This window comes from Miniopterus schreibersii, assembly GCF_964146895.1.
Source record: "Miniopterus schreibersii genome assembly, chromosome: X".
Classification (NCBI taxonomy): domain Eukaryota; kingdom Metazoa; phylum Chordata; class Mammalia; order Chiroptera; family Miniopteridae; genus Miniopterus; species Miniopterus schreibersii.
In genome coordinates this window covers 17,722,883-17,742,258 of record NC_138104.1, presented here as the reverse complement: position 1 = coordinate 17,742,258, position 19,376 = coordinate 17,722,883, and the positions used below count along the sequence as shown (strand labels likewise).

The following is a 19,376-nucleotide window of genomic DNA, read 5'->3' as shown; positions in this document are numbered from 1 at the left end:
ATAGTCAATAATATTGTGATGTCTATGTATGCGACCAAGTGGTATTTGAAATATTGGAGGGATCCCTCTGTAAAGTACATGATTGTCTAACCACTATGCTGTACATCTGAAACTAATACAAAATATTACTGAATGTAAACTGAATTGAAAATTTTTAAAAATTTTAAATAGCATTCTAGTTGGTATTAAGGCAATATAAATAAAGGAAAGACATTTTCTCTCACTCCTGGTTCACATATAAACTCCTATAGTGTGATCCAAGTTTTAACTAGTTAAGCCATAAATCTAATAGAGTCAATAATAAGAGTAATTATACTATGTAGCCTGAACTGTGCTTAGCACTTTATAAGCATTTTTTCATTTAATCCTTAAAATTACTAGATAAGATTGTTTACAGAAGAGGCAAACAAGGTTCAGAAAGGTAAAGAGAGTTGCCTAAAATCACATTGCCAACAAGAGGCAAGGAGGAATTGAACCTAAGATTGTGATTCCAGGGCCCAAGGACTTGGCCATTAAATTCTACTGCCTTCCCACTGAGAAATATTCAAAAGTGGAACAGAAAATTTTGTTAAAGTGTTGTTTAGAAATGTATAGCTATTTTTATAAAGTGGGACCAAGAAGCAAAACTCTACAAACTCTCTTATCCCCTTTTACTGAATAGACTGTAAAAGCACTTCACACATAGTGGGACGGAGTAGAATGGGTCAATGGGGAGAAAAAGGAATATCTGTAATATTTTGAACAAATTTTTTTTTAATTAAAAAAATTTTTTAAAAAATATAAAGAACACTGTTTGCCCAGCCAGTGTTGCTCAGTGGTTGAGCATTGACCCATGAACCAAGAGGTCACAGGTTCGATTCCCGGTCAGGGCACATGCCCTAGCTGTGGGCTCAATCCCCAGTAGTGGGTGTGCAGGAGGTAGCCAGTTGATGATGTTTCTCTCTCATCGATGTTTCTCTCTCTATTCCTCTTCTTTCCGCTCTCTAAAAACAATAAAAACACTTTAAAAAATAAAGACCACTACTTGATCAGCCCTCTATACTCATATCCTTATGAGTTTGGGGCAGTAACACAACAATACAACAATCTAAGGTCCTGTGAACTGTGTCTAGAGTGAGACAGCAACAATGAAAGTGGGGCATAAATAATAAAAATCAGTTGAATGATTCAGTGTTTTACTTACTCCATTTACTTTGAGCCCTTTTCTTCACTTGCCTTTTTCTTCATCTTTCTCATTTGAAGAAAATCAAATCACTGCTATGTAACCGGCATTCTTTCAATGTGCTGCTTGAACCTTTACAAACCATCTCAAACTCTAGAAACTTTTTATCAACCTTAAAGCACATAAACCTTGACAATTTTCCTCTACTATTACAATATTTCAGTGGCTAGCAATTAACAAGGCAATTTGTATAATGAATGTGTTATAAACAAAAGCAGCTTTAAAGTTAGCAAAAGTTAACTTTAATCAGTGATGCAGGCAAATGTGTCTAGAACAGGACAAAGCCTTGACCCATCAATTGTGCTGCTTTAAGTTCATGGTCAGTGTGTTCTAACCAGCTTTCTTCAGAAGATTATCAGTCCCTTGTCAGGTCTGTCACTATTGGTCTTGGTTATTACCACAAACATTAGGAACTCTGTTAGCACACAACAAATTTTAAGATTTAGACCATTACAAGTAACCAGAGTGTTCCCTGACAGAAATTAGGCAACATAGGGAGAAAAAACTAATGTCACCCACCCTGCTCACCCAGTACACCCAGTGTGCTCCAGTTTAAGGGAAAGAGCACCAAACAGAGATTCTATTTGCTTAAAATAGTGCAATGCCTGGAATATAATAAGCACTTAATAAATATTTGTTGACTATATTGGCAAAAAATTTCAAAGACTAGTTTTCAACTGCAAGAACATTCCAGAAAAATCTTTGAAAAATCTTTGAGACATAAAATTATGCCCAAAGCCACAAAAGAAAAAGGATAAAGAAAATATACCAATTATGATTTATAAATATTGATAAGGGAAAATAAAAACCATATTTTGCTTAGTTTAGTTGGAAAGGAAAGGCTGCCAGAATGTCACATAGGAATAATATTGCAGGAGGCTGGGGTAGGGTGATTAAAAACCAATTCTATATAGTAGAGATGAAGACAAGTTTCCAATTGTTTCCTATGTTTTCCTTTGTACTTTTTAAATATTAATGATTTCAAGCTTACAGAGGAAAATAAGGAATTGTAATGGGCACCCATATCCCAGTGTAACCATGCATGATGCTGGAACTACTTAAGGCCAGGAACCATGCCTCATTGTTTTTATTTCTATACACATGAGGAGTTTAATAAATGTTTAGCAACTGCAAAGAATAACTGTCTAATCATATTAGGTAAATTTTTAACTGAATCCTACCCACCTACCCTCAAAAAACGCTCACCTTAAAAAAGCATTTCTTGGTTTAAGTAGCAAAAGAAAAAGAAAAATATTTTTAATGGTACTAAATGAATGAGTATTGAAAGACCTGGGTCTTTGCTCATCTCAATCATGTGACCCAGCCATATATGTTTTCCTATGACAAAATGTTCATACAGCCAGCACTCTAGTCAGAGTTGTTACATGAATAAATCAGTAATGTATTGACATGGTGACCAATATGAGCAAGGTATTGAGAAGGGTAAAATAGTCTCTTTACCTCCCTAATCACCACCAATAGCATGACCTTACTTTGTACAAGACCCTGGTGCCAGATGTGTTTCCAAATTCAGAAATTACAGACTTTTGTATAGGCAATAACCTGCATGTACTATATATTATGTAATACTCCAGCAGGGCCTGAGGCACTGCCCCACAAACACATTACAAATTCTACAGCAAAACCAAATAAAGATTAATAGTAAGCAGAATAAGGACTATAAATACTCTCATGTCAGTTCGAGTCAGATGTTGTCACCACCTGAGTTTTGGCTCCTAACTTACTAAATAAAAATGTTATAGGTTTTCAGAGTTTGTGAAATTTAAAAATTGTATACTACATATTGTACACCTAACTAATTCAATCCTTATAGGTACCCTAAGGTAATTTCTATTATTCCTATTTTACAGATTAAAAATATGAAGTACAGAGAGGTTAACTAACTCACTCAGTATCCCACAGCTAGCAGGTGTCCTAGCTCCAGAACTGTTCTCTTAACAACCATGCTCTATCACCTCTCTCAGAAATGCTTGAGAATACCAAACGTGTGAAAAGTTAAACAATTTAAGGATCCAAAACAGTAATAGGAGGCACAACACAAGGCAGCATTAATTCATTATTCAGTAAGTATTTATAGAGGGCATACCATGAGCCAGGTGCTCAGGATACAAGAATGAGCAAACAAGACAAGGTTCAGGTAACCTTTGTGGAGCCAGAGACCACTGGGGAGATGGCCAGGCCATCAAATTAACATACAGCAGGTCCTTGAATAACGTCATTTCATTCAATGTCATTTCGTTATTATATTGATGAGATGCTGAAGGAACTTAATTCTTGTTTACATCAATTAGCCGATGATAAAACTGGTTTTGTCATAGGTCATTTCGCTTAAAATTGTAGAACCTATAGACGACATTAAGTGAGCACTTACTGTAATTATGATACACATGACAAGTGTGTGACTGCTGTTCACATTCAGAGATCAGGTCAACAGAGGATGGTGTGATAGGATGTGGAATTTGAACTGTTCCTTGACTACCATTGGGATTTGCAATGACAGAAAGGAAAGGGGAGGTCTTTGCAAATGGATGATGGCATGTCATCTATTCAACAGTTACTGTGCTCCTACTCTATGCCAACAATAATGCTAACACAAATGTTCCAAACTGGGCAAAATCAATTTAAATCAACAGAGGATTTGTGTAAGAGAATAAGGACATGTGGGACAGTAAGCCTGAGTCAAATCATGTACAATCCTTGAGTGCTAAGCTAAAGAGTTAGAACTAGACTCTGCAGGAGACACTGAAGGTCATTTTGGAGGTTATTATCCCACAATTTTAGGATTTACCCCTACAGAATGTCAATGACTGTCTGTATTCCTAGCTGGGGCCAACTAGACCTCAAAGCTGGATAGCTTTCAAGAAAGGGCTCAGGGCAATAAAATAAATGCCAAGTCTAAATTCCTTTAATCATCAAGGACTAGAGTAACCCTAATCTCTCAAAGAATAAAGGTATGGCAATTTGAAAATGTTGGGAAAGGCAACAGCTAAAGGAAAATGGCAAACTCCTCTAAAAATCCCAAAGGCCATTTCTAAAACCTAAGTTATTCCTTCATATGCAAATGAAATTTCCAGCCTTCTAAAAGAAAAATATTTGTGAGAAAATAACACATTCTTTGAAAAACAAATTCTTAAGTTGAACAATGATCTGATTTTTAATAGAGTTGGTGACAACTTACCTCAGGGCACAAGTGACAGTACAACAATGGAAAGTAAACTGCTTTATAACATACTCAACTTAGAGTCCCCATTCCCCTATTCCCTTACCTAAAGAGAGTAGAGAATTACATACATACTTAGCATACATATAAAATGAAGTTTTCATTCTCAGGTCTTAATGTAAACAACCAAGTATGTAGATAATTCCATTTATCTTCTGCAAAACAAATTTTTATTTATTTTCACTATTTTTTTTAGCCAGTGACCTTCCACAGAAAAGTAGTTAACAAAGACTCTTCAATGGCTTCCTATTGTTCTGAGAATCAAACCCAAATTCTTTCTAAGAATCTCCAAGCCCTGAATTATCTATTATCTGACACCCTCTAGGCCCTCTAACACCTCTAACCACTCCCCCCACCCACCCATCTCACTAGGCTCCAGCCATATGAGCTTGCTTTCTGTTCCTCAAACTTGAAGTTTGTCTTTCTGCCTCAAGGCCTTGGCTCTTTTTCTCTCTGCTCTTCACAAGATAGGCTCATTCTCTCTTCTCTTTCAGGTCTGTTCAAAGGTCACCTTCACTGAGAGGTCTTTTCTGACCACCATAGCTAAATAGGCCCTTCCCAGTTCTCCATATCATATTTTGCTACTCATTTCCTTCATTATTCTTACTTTCATCTATAAGGATCTTCTTTTGTTTACTTGTTTATTGTCTATATCCTTTGGTGGAATATAACCTCTGTGAGACTCCACAAGAGCAAGGACCATGTCTTGTAAGATATATCATTGTGCCTAATACAGGGTTCTTAGCAAATATAAAGTGCTCCAAAGATCTTGTAAAATAAATTACTAAACGGATGAACAATATATTTAAAGGCTGATTGCCATGAATGCCAGTAACTTGAAAAAAGCCTCTTTTTTCTAATTTTGAAATGTTTTATCTTAGGCTGTTCCTTTTTCCATGATCTTTCTACATTTTCTGAAATCTGATGATGCCTAACAAATTATTGTGTTATTTCACATCAATAAAAATAGATGGGTTTCAACCAATGGGTTTAAGAAAAAAAATACTTTGAGGAGGTTGTAGTAGTTTATTAAACACCAACAAAAGCAAACAATTTGAAAATTGGTTAGTTTCATTTCACTATTGTAAATCAAATTACATAAAGAAAAGTAATTTAAAATGCAAAGAAAATAAAAAAGAAGAGAATTCAATAGCCATCTGCAGTTCTGTTTAGTAACATCAGAAATATTCAGTCTGATAATCTCTAGGTGTACCAGGTGGGTTATCAAATACATATTGTGACATATTTAAAAGATTCAAAGCAAAGTGATTATAATGAACTCACCTCCACCTTTTTTTTCTCACCATAATAAATAGCTCACATTAGTAGCAATGTTAGCTTAGACTTAGTATCAATAATAATCACAAAAGGAAAAAATAATAAAGATATAAATGCTTTTCCTTGAAACAGTTTGAAAGTTTGTATGTCTTTTTAGAATGGGTTGCCAAGAAAATTACAGATTTAGAAGGGTCGCCCTATTAAAATAAATTCCCCTTCCCTACTATATTATTTTTTTAAAAAATAGAACTAAAGCAAAGTCAGGAATTTACCAGATGAATGGGGGAAACTACAAATCACCTGCAAACCATCTAACTAAATTGATAATCAATAGCTTTTACTGTTCTTGTAAAAAACACTTTCTTCAGAACATCAACTTAAAATTCTATACAGTCACACTACACTCTTGAAAGTGTGCTTATAAAAATACAGATTAAAAACCTTGTGAAATTGAGGCTCTTATTTATCTATGTTCAAAATACACCATTTAATGCTGCAAAAGAAACTCCATTCATTATCTCACTGCCAAAAGAAGTGCTACCGGGAAAGTGAAATTTGGTATCTTCATTCACAACTTGGTTTCTTCTGAGATTACTGCCAATTTGTGCTATGTCAATGGCAACACTGGTCACATATCAAGTACACAATTCTATCCCTGCTAAGTATACGGATGTTAAGAAGAACCTGCAGTTAAGGGAGCTAATATTTTTAAATGTAAAATGATGTCATCGCTGCTTAATTATTGCATTTTTCTGTTTTCAAATGTGAACCCTAGATATAGCCATTTCCAAAAACACAACCACAAACGTCAGCATGTGCTAGTTCACTATCTCTGCCTCCACGTTTGGCTTCTCTATTCATTTTCTTCACATGCCAATTAGAGCATGGAAGCAAGTAAATGAACCTCAGTGTGGGAGCCAACAGGGCAACGACATGGAGAGAAGGGGATATTGCTGAGAGAAAAACTGGTGCTGTGTGAAATCAACTTGAGCAAATTAATCTCCATCCCACAGAAAATAGTCTCTCTTTTAAATACATGGTTTTTAAATGCTGCTTCTTGGGGAGTTATACAAATATGATATCTAATGTAAGAAACTGTGACTTCTTAAAAAAAAAAAAAAATCCAGCAGGTGCCCTCTCAACAGAGAGAATTTTAAACCTTAAACCCCAGTGTCTCTCAGTTCCCATACAATGTGCTTAGTAACCAGACTACCGCTAGCTTGGGTGACTACCCCACGCCACTGGAGTCCTCTGTCTACATTAAAACAATAAACATCCCATTTGGCAGATGGAGAAATGAAGCCAGGCATTAAAAGTATCTCTCTCCTTCTCTCAGACCTACCTGCTCAGCAACGGGGAAATAATCAGATTTAGGGCCACGTGTTAGGATTACATACAAACATACATACGTTTTAAGTGGCTGTGGTTGTTGCACTAAGTTTTTGAAACCTAGAAAGAAACTTTTCAGTTCCTTAGGTGACATTTACTAGAGAACCATTCCCATCATTTTCTGTAAACCTGTGTTGTTAAACTGTAAGCTTCCAAGAAAATCTGCTACTGTGATTAAACCACGAAGCCAAGACATTCAGAGATGAAGACATTCGGGGAAGAGTTAAAAGCTTACAGGAAAAGGAGAGTGCCCCAAACTCAGGAGCCAGCCGCGAAACGTCCCAAGTTAGGAGATTCAGAGGAAGGGATGGGCTGGGAGGCACAAAGCAGAAACTGTTGGAGTGAAGAGGCAGTGGGGCGGAGGCGGACAGAGGGACCCCAGACTGTCAGGGCAGCGACAGCGAAGCCCGGACGAGAAGGTCTTGGAGGGATAACAAAGCAGCAAAGGAAAACTGGGTTCTGGGGTCCCAAAAAAATCCAGGCGTCTGGCGAAGCCAGCGAGTCCAGGAGGTAGGGATGAGACAGTGCGGGGATGAGGACGCACACCCACACGCAAAAGGAAAAGAAGGGGGGCGCGCAAAGAGCGAGGCTGGGTCCCTGTCTGTCTGCCCCTGATGCAGATCGCAACTCCTTACCGCCCGCCGGCTGCCGCACCGGGTCCCAGCTGAGGGAAGGCGGCCAACGGAGCCCCTGCTACTCCAAGACCCTGCCTCACCTTGTTAGCCGCGTCCCAGCGTCCCGCCGCCCGTCCGCCTGCAGCTGCGCTCCGAGGGCCAAAGAGCGAGTCGCGCGGCGCAGCCGGAGCTCCCTCCAGCTCTGAGGCACCGGCCCCCCGCCCCTCGCACCCCTGCTCGCCCGGGTCCCTTCCTCTGTCCTCTCTTAGTCCAAGAGCGCGGACACGAACCCGATCGCTGTTCAGTTACTGTCAAAAGTGCCGGTTCCAGGCTTCCCCAGGATAGGAGCTGAACTGCTGCGGCTGCAGCGGCAGCGCCTCCGCCTGACCTCACCCGGGTGTGGGGAGCGCAGGGGGGCGGGAGCAGGGTTAAGGAGGGGAGAGGGGAGGGGGAGGGGGAGGAGGGGGAGGGTGCGCGGGCAGGGGAAACATGGCGGCGGGTGGCCCCGGCGGCGCCTGCGCGGGAGCCCAGGGAGCTGGGGCTAGGACGGTGTGGAGGGTCCGAGCAGAAGTCCTCCGCCAGGGCCGTGCGCGATGAGGGTGTGCCCGGGACGGGGGTGCGCCTGGGAAGGGGGTGGCTGCCAAGTGGCCCTCAAGCCTCCGGAGTCTGGGCGCTCGCGTTGGAGAGCACATGGCTCCTACTGCTCAGGAGGCAGGAGAGGTGAAACTGTTGGGTGTCCAGGGACGGCAGTCCGGCGTAGCCACTCCAGGAAGAGGCCCGCCTTCGCGTCCTGCCAGCGGGCAAGGCTCCTCATATCTATGGGGGCCGGGGCACAGGGTGCGCTTCACCTCGGTGGGGCACGCACCTCAAAGCAAGCCTGACCCAGGTTATCACGCAACTGTTCATCACTCTAAAGTGCAATGAGCGCGTCGATCTCTCCCCTCCCTGATGAAGTAAAGAGTGCTAACGAAGAGTAAGAATAAGAACAAATACAGCAGTTTAATATTTTGCTGAGCGTTTACTATAAACCAAGCATTGAACTATTAACTCAGTTACTCCTCAAGGTCCACAATATTATCATCTCTATTTTACAAGTGATGAGATTGAGGCGTAAAGGTCAGACAAGTAGTCCAAGGTTACACAATTAGTAAGGGGCAGAGCAGGACCTAGGATCGCAAGCAAGTGCCCAAGATCTTAACCACTCCACCGCATCCAAGCCGGTGGACCTGCTACTCTAACTCAGAATCTTAACTTCCAGTTTTGTCAGAGTCCTCAACAAAAATCCCAGTCACAACTGTTTCTCACCTTGCAAGTCGTCTTTCTTTTGTTCCTTGACTGTTACAGCCTGGAGCCACCTTCTTACACTTCTTCCTTTGCCTTTTCTACTTATAATTCCAGATTCGAAAAATAAGTGGGAGCTTGCTTTTAGCAACCAGTTTACTCAATGTTTACTTTTATATTTTTAAGGAAGTGATGGAGTGAGGACTGTAGTTCTTCATGTTTCCTAATATTTCTCCCATTGTCTACCATTAAACGGATAAGGAATGTGAGATCTCAACATTGCTGACTTGGTATTTCAAATTGAACACACTGAAATTCTAATTGTGAGTTTCTGATAACTTTGAAAATAATCAGCCACTCAAAATCTTACTACAGCTAAAGACCACATTGTTAGGTTTTATCAAGCTGGTGGAAAGATAAGAACTCCAAATGCACATGGAATTTGCATTATCTTTTATCTGTTAGCGTATTTGACACAATTCATCTTCCTTAACAGGAATTTTTTCACTGGGTACTCCACCATGCTTATTCAATAACTATTGCATACCTACATTACAGTAGCCACTCCTTATGCACAGGGAATACCGTCCAAGACCCCCAGTGGATGCCTGAAAACATGGATAGTACCGAACCCTATATATACTATGTTTCTTCCTATACATACATACCTATGACAAAGTTTAATTTACAAACTAGACACAGTAAGGGATTAACAGCAATAACTAATAATAAAATAGAATATTTTTAACAATTTACTGTAATAAAAGTTATGAGTGTTGTCTCTCTCTCCAATAATTTTTATACTTTTCAATCCAAACCTATTCCTGAATCTGTGTAACCATCCCTTACTTGCAGTAAATTGCTTGCTGTCACCCATTTCAAGGATTCCCTTGCTGAAGTCTTCCTATAGGCTCAATGCTTTCTGGTGCAACACATTTACTGTCAATCAGGACACATTTTCTGTTCATGTGTTCCAACCACAAATGTAATCCCTTTTCCATCTTAACTAAGCACTTATCGTGTACCATGGCCAAAACTTTTTTTAATCCTTATCTGAGGATATTTTTATTGATTTTAGAGAAAGAGAAAGGGAAGGAGGGAGAGAGAGAGAAACATCAATGTGAGAAAGAAACATCCACCCATAGCCTCTCATACAAGCCCCAGCAGGGGACTGAACCCGAAACTTAGGCATGTACCCTGACCAGGAATTTAACCCGGGACCTTTCGGTGCATGGGACAAAGCTTGAACCACCAGAGCCACACCAGCCAGGGCTGGACAAAACTTTTGCAGTTTGAGGTATCATAGCAAAACTAGCATAAATTTCCTTTTTTGTCCTTCACAATTGCATGGATAGAACATTTGTTCTTACCTTAGATCTTAGCAACCTCAGCATACAATTTTCTTCTTTATTAAGTAAAAAACTTGAGCCTTTTCACTTAAAGGAAACACTTTATTGCTTCTCTTTAGTATATTTGAATTACCAGCATCACTACTCTTGTGCTTTGGGGCCATTATTAAGTAAAATAGGGGTTACTTGAACACAAGCACTTTGGTACGTGACAGTCAATCTGATAACAAAGACAGCTAAATGACTAACGTACAGGTAGCATAAACATCATGGAGACACTGGGCTAAGGGATGGTTCACATCATAGGTGGGATGAATCTATAGGGCGCAAGATTTCATTGTGCTACAGAGAATGGCGTGGAATTTAAAACTTATGAATTGTTTATTTCCACAATTTTCCATTGAATATTTTCAGAACATGGTTGTCCATGGATAGCTGAAATCTTGGAAAGCAAAATCATGGATGGGGGGACTACTGTACACACAAATGCCTATTAGGTATAAAGCACCTGTTAACAGATGTTTTCAATCTCATTACGGAGATATGCTTAAAGCAAACAATTTCAACATGTATGAAAAGCCTGGCACGTAGGTTAAAAATAAATAAATACAAACTGAGTTGGTATACATCCAAGTCATTGCTTCATTCCTGCCATTGAAAGGTTTAAGTGGGGTTGTTTTATAAGTTCTCAAACAGAAATGACAGGAAAATGGGATAATCAGGTGTGGCCCCAGCAGAGATTTTTCGCACAATGAGAAAACCCTCCAGGGCACACAGAAAAGATGGGGAAAGCATAGAATCAGCATTTGAACAACTGCTCATATAGAGCTTTTATTATGTTGAGGTACATTCCTTCTATACACACTTTGTGGAGAGTTTTTATCATAAATGAATGTTAAATTTTGTCAAATGCTTTTTTCCCCTGCATCTATTGAGATGATCATATGATTTTCATCCTTCGTTTTGTTCATGTAGTGTATCACATTGACTGATCGGTGGATGATGAACCATTCTTGCATACCTGGAATAAATCCCACTTCATCATGGTGTATAATCCTTTAAACATATTGTTAAATTTGGTTTGCTAATATTTTGTTGAGGATTTTTGCATCTATGTACATCAGGATTATTGGCTTGTAATTTTATTCTTTTTGTGAATTTTCCACTTTTCTACATGAAATTAATTTCTAGTTTCATACCATTATGGTCAAAAAGTTGCTTGATATGATTTATATTCTCTTAAATTTCCTAAGACTTGTTTTGTGGCCTAACATATAATCTATCCAGAAAAATGTTCCATGTGCACTTGAGAAAAATGTGTATTCTGTTCCTTTTAAACAGAATGTTCCATACATATAACTTTAAAGTCAATCTGGTATAATGTGTTGGTTGAGGCTAATGTTTCCTAATGATTTTCTGTCTGTATAATCTATCCATTGATGTAAGTAGGGTATTAAAATCTACTACTATTATTGCATTGCTGTCTATTTCTCCATTGTACTATCTCCATCTCTTGTTTCTGTACATTATCAGAGAATCTACTTCATTATTTTCTCTTATTACAGACTGGTATCTTATGCTCTCCTGGTTGCATGGTAGGACTTAAGTGGCCACGAATCCTTAGGTTACATCTCCTTAATTCTAAAGACCAATGAGACTGAGAAAATAGAGGGAATATGACCTAAAGATTTGTGGCCAATCAAGGATCTCTAAAACTCAATATCATTGTCCATTGGAGGGATTTCTTATTGGCCCTTTTTGTATCACTTCTGGATCAACTAACTTATCTCTGTCCTGGATGGTCTTTAAATTATATGAGGAAAGCCTTAGCATAGTCATTTAGAATTTAGGGAAATAGTCATCATGACTTTAGACCACTATCAGAGTTTTAGTTCCAAGAAGGTATTGTGACTTCCAAACAAAAGTTCTAACTGAATCACCTGGCATTCATAATGAGGGATGCAAGGGAAAAGCCAGACACATTAGGTAAGGAATTACAATTTCCAAGGTTCTGCCAAAGAACTTCCTGATGCATCCTATTGCTACACAGATAAGTATTTGTGTTTCTCGTTGTAAAGTCAGTAACACCATGATTGGTGGAATACATTATAGGAACATGTAGAAATTAGAGAAGGGAAGCCCCTATTATCTATCTTCACCCTACCACATAGTTTTCTGCCATGCTCTGAAATTAAAACAATTAAATAGAGAACAATGGTAAAGGATAGAACCCCAAATGTCAGCTTTTAATCAAGTTGATCAAAGACAGGATCATTCTCAGTATAAGGAACTAAGGTGTTATAGTAAGGAATCTGCGATGTCACCTAATATAAAAGGTGTCTGGAATTGTCCTTTAGCTTGAGTCTACTGAAATGAAATTGACAAGCAAGTAACTAAAGCGTTGCAGGGGTTGTGAAAAACAACTATTTTAAAAAACTGAAACTATCCATCACCTTAAACTAACATTTTTAAAGTCAGATTCTTCATCTTCATCTTTTCACCAAACCAGTGCCCCTCTTTTTGTCAATAAATAATCACTCTCTGTCACCCAGGCTTGGAAGCTCATCTCTCCATTCATTCAACAAATATTTATTGAATGTCTCCCATATGCAAGGCCAATGCTAAAGTCTATGAGTGACACAAAGAAATATAGTGTATGGTCTCAAAAAGTATAAAATCATTTTGGAGAAATACATCAAAGCTCAAGTATCCACTATACCAGCTATGTGTGCTAGGTGCCATATATGTAATACAAGTAATGGGAATTCATAGAAGCACTGTTTGTCATATCAATAAGTTGAAAATTAATTTCCAACACCAGAAATTTGTTTAAATATATTATGAGTATATAATTGAGTAATCCGCATTCTTTTCAAAACAATACATGATTTTATGTATTGAAATGCAAATAAGTTGATGATAGGTTACAAAACAATATGTATGATACCCCCACAATACACACATATATACATTGATGTGAGAGAGAAACATCGATTGGTTGCCTTCTATACATGCACCAAGCAGGCATTGAACCACAACCTAGGCATGTGCCCTGACAGAGAATCAAACCGGCAACCTTTTGGTGCAGAATGACACTCAACCAACTGAGCCACACCAGCTGGGCAAATTATGGGTATAATTACATTCTTTTGTTTGTCTGTACTTTCTGATTATTCTTTGCTGAAAATAGAAGAAAAAAAAATATTATTTTTCCTAATAAAGAGGAAAGGCTTTAGACAAATTTTGAGGCATGTTTTTAGTCATGTCGTTTTTCACTGGGACTGTATCAACCAGAAATACAGAACTACAACAGTTATTTGGAAGATATTTATATAGATAGAGGTGGTAGTTAAAACAATGGAAACAATTAAGAAAACTCTGGGAAACTTAGACTCACAAAAGATTTAGTTGCCAAGGAGACAGCAAAGGAAAAGTTGGAAGAAAAAAAAAAGTGGTCACTTCCAAGTCAGGAAACAAGAAAATATCAGAACCAATGGAGTAGCAGTTGTGTTAAACATAGAAGAGAAAGTGAGGGGGCATGCACTCCCATAGTGAACAAGGTAACACTCTCCATGTAGAAGTGTCCAGAGCAACTATTGGAATTTCTTTTTAATGTATCTTTATTGATTTCAGAGAGAGGAAAGGAGAGGGAGAAAGAGAGAGAGAAACATCAGTGATGAGAAAGTCATTGATAGGCTGCCTCCTGCATGCCCCCAACTAGGGGTCAAGCCCACAACCCGGGCATGTGCTCTGACCAGGAATCGAACTGAGATCTCCTGGATCCTAGGTTGATGCTCAACAGCTGAGCCACGGCCGGCCGGGCGCAACTATTGCATTTTATAGCTTTATATGCCTTTTTAAAAATTTACCAAGATGGATACAAAATCAACATCCAGAAATCAATGGCATTCTTATACACCAACAATGAACTTTCAGAGAGAGAAACTAGAAAAGCAATACCACTTACCATTGCAACTAAAAAAATAAGATACCTAGGAATAAACTTAACCAAGGATGTAAAAGACCTGTACTCAGAAATCTACGTGACAATGAAAAAAGAAATAGAGGAAGATTTAAACAAGTGGAAGATGATACCATGCTCATGGATTGAGCAAAGGGACAAAGGAAGAATTAATATCATTAAAATGTCTATACTACCCAAAGCAATTTATAAATTTAATGCAATTCCCATGAAAATACCAACAGCATATTTCACAGACCTAGAACAAACATTTCAAAAATTTATATAGAACCAAAAAAGACCCCGAATAGCTGCAGCCATCTTGAGAAAAAAGAACAGAGTGGGAGGGATCACATTACCAGACTTCAAACTATATTACAAAGCCACTGTAATCAAAACGGCCTGGTATTGGTACAACAACAGGCATATAGATCAATGGAACAGAACAGAGACCCCAGAAATACACCCACGCCATTATGGTCAGTTAATATTTGACAAAGGAGGCAAGAGTATCCAATGGAGTAAGGACAGTCTCTTCAATAAGTGGTGCTGGGAAAATTGGACAGATACATGCAAAAGAATGAAACTAGACCACCAACTTTCACCATACACAAAAATAAACTCAAAATGGATAAAAGACTTAAATGTAAGTCATGAAACCATAAAAATACTGGAAGAAAACATAGGCAGTAAAGTCACAGACGTCCCACGTAGTGGACTTTTCACGGATACATCTCCTAGGGCAAGAGAAACAAAGGAAAAAATAAACATATGGGACTACATCAAACTAAAAGGCTTTTGCACAGCAAAAGAAAACAGCCTCAAAATACAAAGGAACCCCACGGTCTGGGAAAACATATTTGCCAAGGATGAATCTGATAAGGGGCTAATTTCCAAAGTGTACAAAGAACTCATAGCAGTCAGCAAGAGGAAGACAAACAACCCAATTAAGAAATGGGCAAAGGACTTAAATAGACACTTCTCCAAAGAGGACATACGGATGGCCAAGAGACACATGAGAAAATGGTCGACGTCGCTAATCATCAGAGAGATGCAAATTAAAACCACAATGAGGTGTCACTTCACACCTGTCAGAATGGCTGCCATCAACAAATCAACAAACGACATGTGCTGGCGAGGGTGTGGAGAAAGGGGAACCCTAGTACACTGCTGGTGGGAATGCAGACTGGTGCAACCACTATGGAAAACAGTATGGAGGTTCCTCAAAAAATTAAAAATGGAGCTGCCGTTTGACCCAGTGATTCCACTCCTAGGAATGTATCCTAAGAATTCTTAAACATTCATCAGAAAGGATACATGTACCCCGATGTTCATAGCAGCACAATTTACAATAGCTAAGATCTGGAAACAGCCCAAGTGCCCATCAGTAGATGAGTGGATAAAAAGCTGTGGGACATTTACACCATGGAATACTACGCAGCTGTAAGAAGAATCTCGTACCCTTTGGGACAGTATGGATGAACCTGGAGAATATTATGCTAAGTGAAATAAGCCAGGCAGCAAAAGAGAAATATCACATGATCTCGCTTATACGTGGAATCTAAAGAACTTAATAAACTGATGAACAGAATAGATTCAATGATATGGAAGCATAGATGAGACTGAAGAATGTCAGAGGGATGGAGGAGGGCGGGTGGGTGGAGGGGGAGAGAGTAACCAAAGAATTTATATGCAGATATGCACAACCCAAGGACATGGACAATGGTGAGGAGAGGGACTGGGGAGGGGGAAGGAATGGGGTGGAACGGGTCATTGGGGAGAAAAAGGAACATCTGTAATATTTTAAACAATAATAAAATAAAATAAAATAAAATAAAAAATAAAATAAAATAATATAAAATAAAATAAAATAATAAAATGAAATAAATAAAATAAAATAAAATATAAAATAAAATGAAAATACTGGGGGAAAAAATTTACCAAGATATTGTCATATAAAACAATGGCATCTTTCTGAAATGCGAATCTAAATATGTTGCTCATCAATTTAAAATTGGCTTCGCCCAGCCGGGCATGGCTCAGTGGTTGAGCATTGACCTAGGATCCAGGCGATCAGGGTTCAATTCCCAGTGAGGGCACATGCCCGGGTTGTGGGCTAGGCAGCCAATCAATGACTCTCTCATCATTGATGTTTCTATCTCTCTCTCTCCCTCTCCTTTCCTCTCTCTGAAATCAATAAAGATATATTAAAATATATATTTCTTAAAAAAATAAAATAAAATTGGCTTCTTCTTTGCATATTAGAACTCATAGAAATCATGACACTAGTGTTGGAAGGGAACACAAAGAGCATTTTTTGTTGGCCCTTGATTTCACTGATGACAAAACTGGGGCCCAGAGAATTAAACTGATTTGCCTAGAGTCACACAACCAGTGACTTAAATATAGTTAAATTTTCTCAGCTGTCTGTGCTAAAGGCAAATGCAAGAGCTTTGGCAAATGAATCCTTAAATATTCTGCTAAAATCACTTTGCCAACAGTTGAGTGGTGTGTGTGTGTGTGTTGCCAAGTACTGATAATTATTGAAGTTTTTGATGGGTACCAGGGGATACATTTTACTATTCTATCAAGGTTTACATATGTCTGAAAATATCCATAATAAAAAAGTGTTTCAAAATTGCTCTTACAATGGATTTTACAGAAACATAGGGTGAGGCTTGTCCTACAGATACACTTCTATGTCCCTCCTGCATTTACTGCATCTTACACAAATTGATGGATTTAACCAATTAGAGGTGAATCAGACTTCAGGACTTAACATTTGTTGCAAAAGTTCCATAACAGCTTTTTGTCCAAAGTCTTAGAGTTGAGACTCAACTAACCATTTTTAAATTTCTTCCTTTCCTTCCCTGCAGCTATGATTAGATTACTCTAGTCCACCTCTCCTCTTTTCACCTTCTCCTCTTCCTTTCTCCTGAACCTGTTCCTTTTGAGGTAACTGCTTCATTTTGCTGGTCTTTGCTCATTGTCATCATAATAGGAATATCCCCCATCTTGCCATCCTGGCAAACAGCTTCTCCTTTTACCAGACTCAGCTCCAGTGTCACTTTCCCTAAGAAGTAATTTCTGTCCACCCATGTGGCAATACACACACCTTTGGGCACTGGTAAAGAGTATAGTTTGCCTGGGTTAGAATCTGAGCTCTGCCATTCACTGTGTCCTGGGACACATTACTGAATCTCTTTCTGTCCATTTGTAGTATTTTATAAAATGGGAATACTAATAATTGTTTACCTATAGGATTCTTCTGAAGGTTAAATAAGTTCTTATACATAAAAGCACTTAGAGCAATGCCTGGTACATAGAGAGTGCTATATAAATCTTAGATACTATCACTATCTTCAACCTACTTCTCTTATCCGAGAATCAGAAACATTTTCAGGCTTTTTTTTCTTTTTACATGTCTGCATCTCCATACCAGACTATAAGCTTCTTGAGGACAGAATTATGATACACTGGCAGTAATAAGTGCTCAATAAATATTTGTAGTATGAATAAATAAACTGTGTCTAAAAAACAAGTAATCCCTAGTCTAAACTAAATTCAAAAAAGAAGAGTATTACTAAAACAAGCAAATCAAATAAATTAATTTCTGTACATACTTGCTTAAAATAGTAAGCCCTCTAAGTATATTTAAATCAATGTCAATTTACACAATTCTCCCACAGTTGTTCAGTTCTGTTAGTCAAGGGAATGTAGAAAGTGGGAATGTGCTATTCTACTACATCCTTTTCAATATCATCTCAAAAGTACTTTTAAAAGGCCCTCATTTTCACTTCTCCCATGTAGCAGGTGAGGGCTCCTAAACACTACACAACTTGGGGAAGTCTTTTACCTTCACTGACTCTTCATAATCCATAAATGAGATAATAACACTCACTATACAACTTTTCACAAATTGTGATGAATAATGAATTAATGTTACTAAGGTACATCAAGATAAAAAGCACTACAGAATTGCAAAGTATTTTTGACAGGGTTTGCCTTCTCTATTCTTGGTGATAATAAATGTAAATGTAGGAACTTTGTTTATAAGGAGGCTCAGCTTCTATTTCTTCAGATTAACTTTCTTCTGATGTAACATTACATTTCCTTCTTATGGGTTTGCCCTGCTATTTCAGGAGCAAAACAAGCAGCAGGAACTCCCTGGGAACAATGGTCCCAGTTTAATAAACATGACATTGTTAGAGATCTCTTCTTATCATTTGGTGGGACCTGAAAAGCATCTGATCAAGTTTCTTTATCCAATTCCCCAACCCTAACAAAGTTCCCAATGCATCTGCAGATGTTGATCTGTCTCAGTAACTATTCTATTCAAAAGCCATATATTCCCTAACCAGCACTCATGACTCCTCACGCTTTCTAACAGTCATAGCACGTTATCCATGTCTCTGACTAGCTTCAGCATTTGCTAACATCTACAAAATACAAACGTCAAAGCAGCGTCAGCCAATAGAAATATGTGAGGTATAAATGTTAGCCCCATAAGCAATTTATAATTTTTGAGTGGCTACATTTTAAAAAGTAAAAAAAGGTAAAATTAATTTAATAATCTATTTCATTCAATTCAATAAATCTGAAATATTTTCAATATGCAATATTTACAAAAATTCATGAGATATTTTACATTCCCTTTTTTGTACTAAGTCTTTGAAATCTGGTGTGCATTTTTACACTTACTAATCATCTCAGTCCAGACTAGCCACATTCCAACTGTGTGAGAGCAATATGTGGCTAGTGGGCACTGTATTGGACAGTACAGGTCTAGGGTTCTGCTTTACTTACCTGAAATAACCTGAAATTGTATGTATATATACCAGAGAATGGTCTCCAGCACTACTCCCTTCACACAGCACCCTATGAATGCAGGAAATGACATAGAAAATGTGCTCATTTTTTTATTGTCTACATATTAGAGGTTTTTCTAAGTACCATTAATAAATTACAACTGCATGATATATATGATGCAATATCAAATGTTATATAGAAAAACATGAAATTTGTAAAAGATATGAATTGC

At 38.2% G+C, this 19,376-nt stretch overlaps 1 protein-coding gene across 9 annotated transcripts in view; it reads right to left on the bottom strand.

The window, feature by feature from the left end:
* Positions 1-19,376, bottom strand: part of KLHL13 (kelch like family member 13) — a gene marked incomplete at its 5' end in the record, with an annotated part of 324,985 nt that overhangs the window by 149,390 nt on the left and 156,219 nt on the right. For 3 of the 9 annotated variants that reach the window (XM_081125988.1, XM_081125980.1, XM_081125981.1), the window contains one exon: positions 7,846-8,145. The exons of 4 other annotated variants lie outside the window; for them this stretch is intronic. Of the gene's footprint in view, positions 1-7,845; positions 8,146-19,376 lie in introns of those variants that run through there. 2 more of the 9 variants (XM_081125983.1, XM_081125984.1) reach the window with 2 other exon arrangements.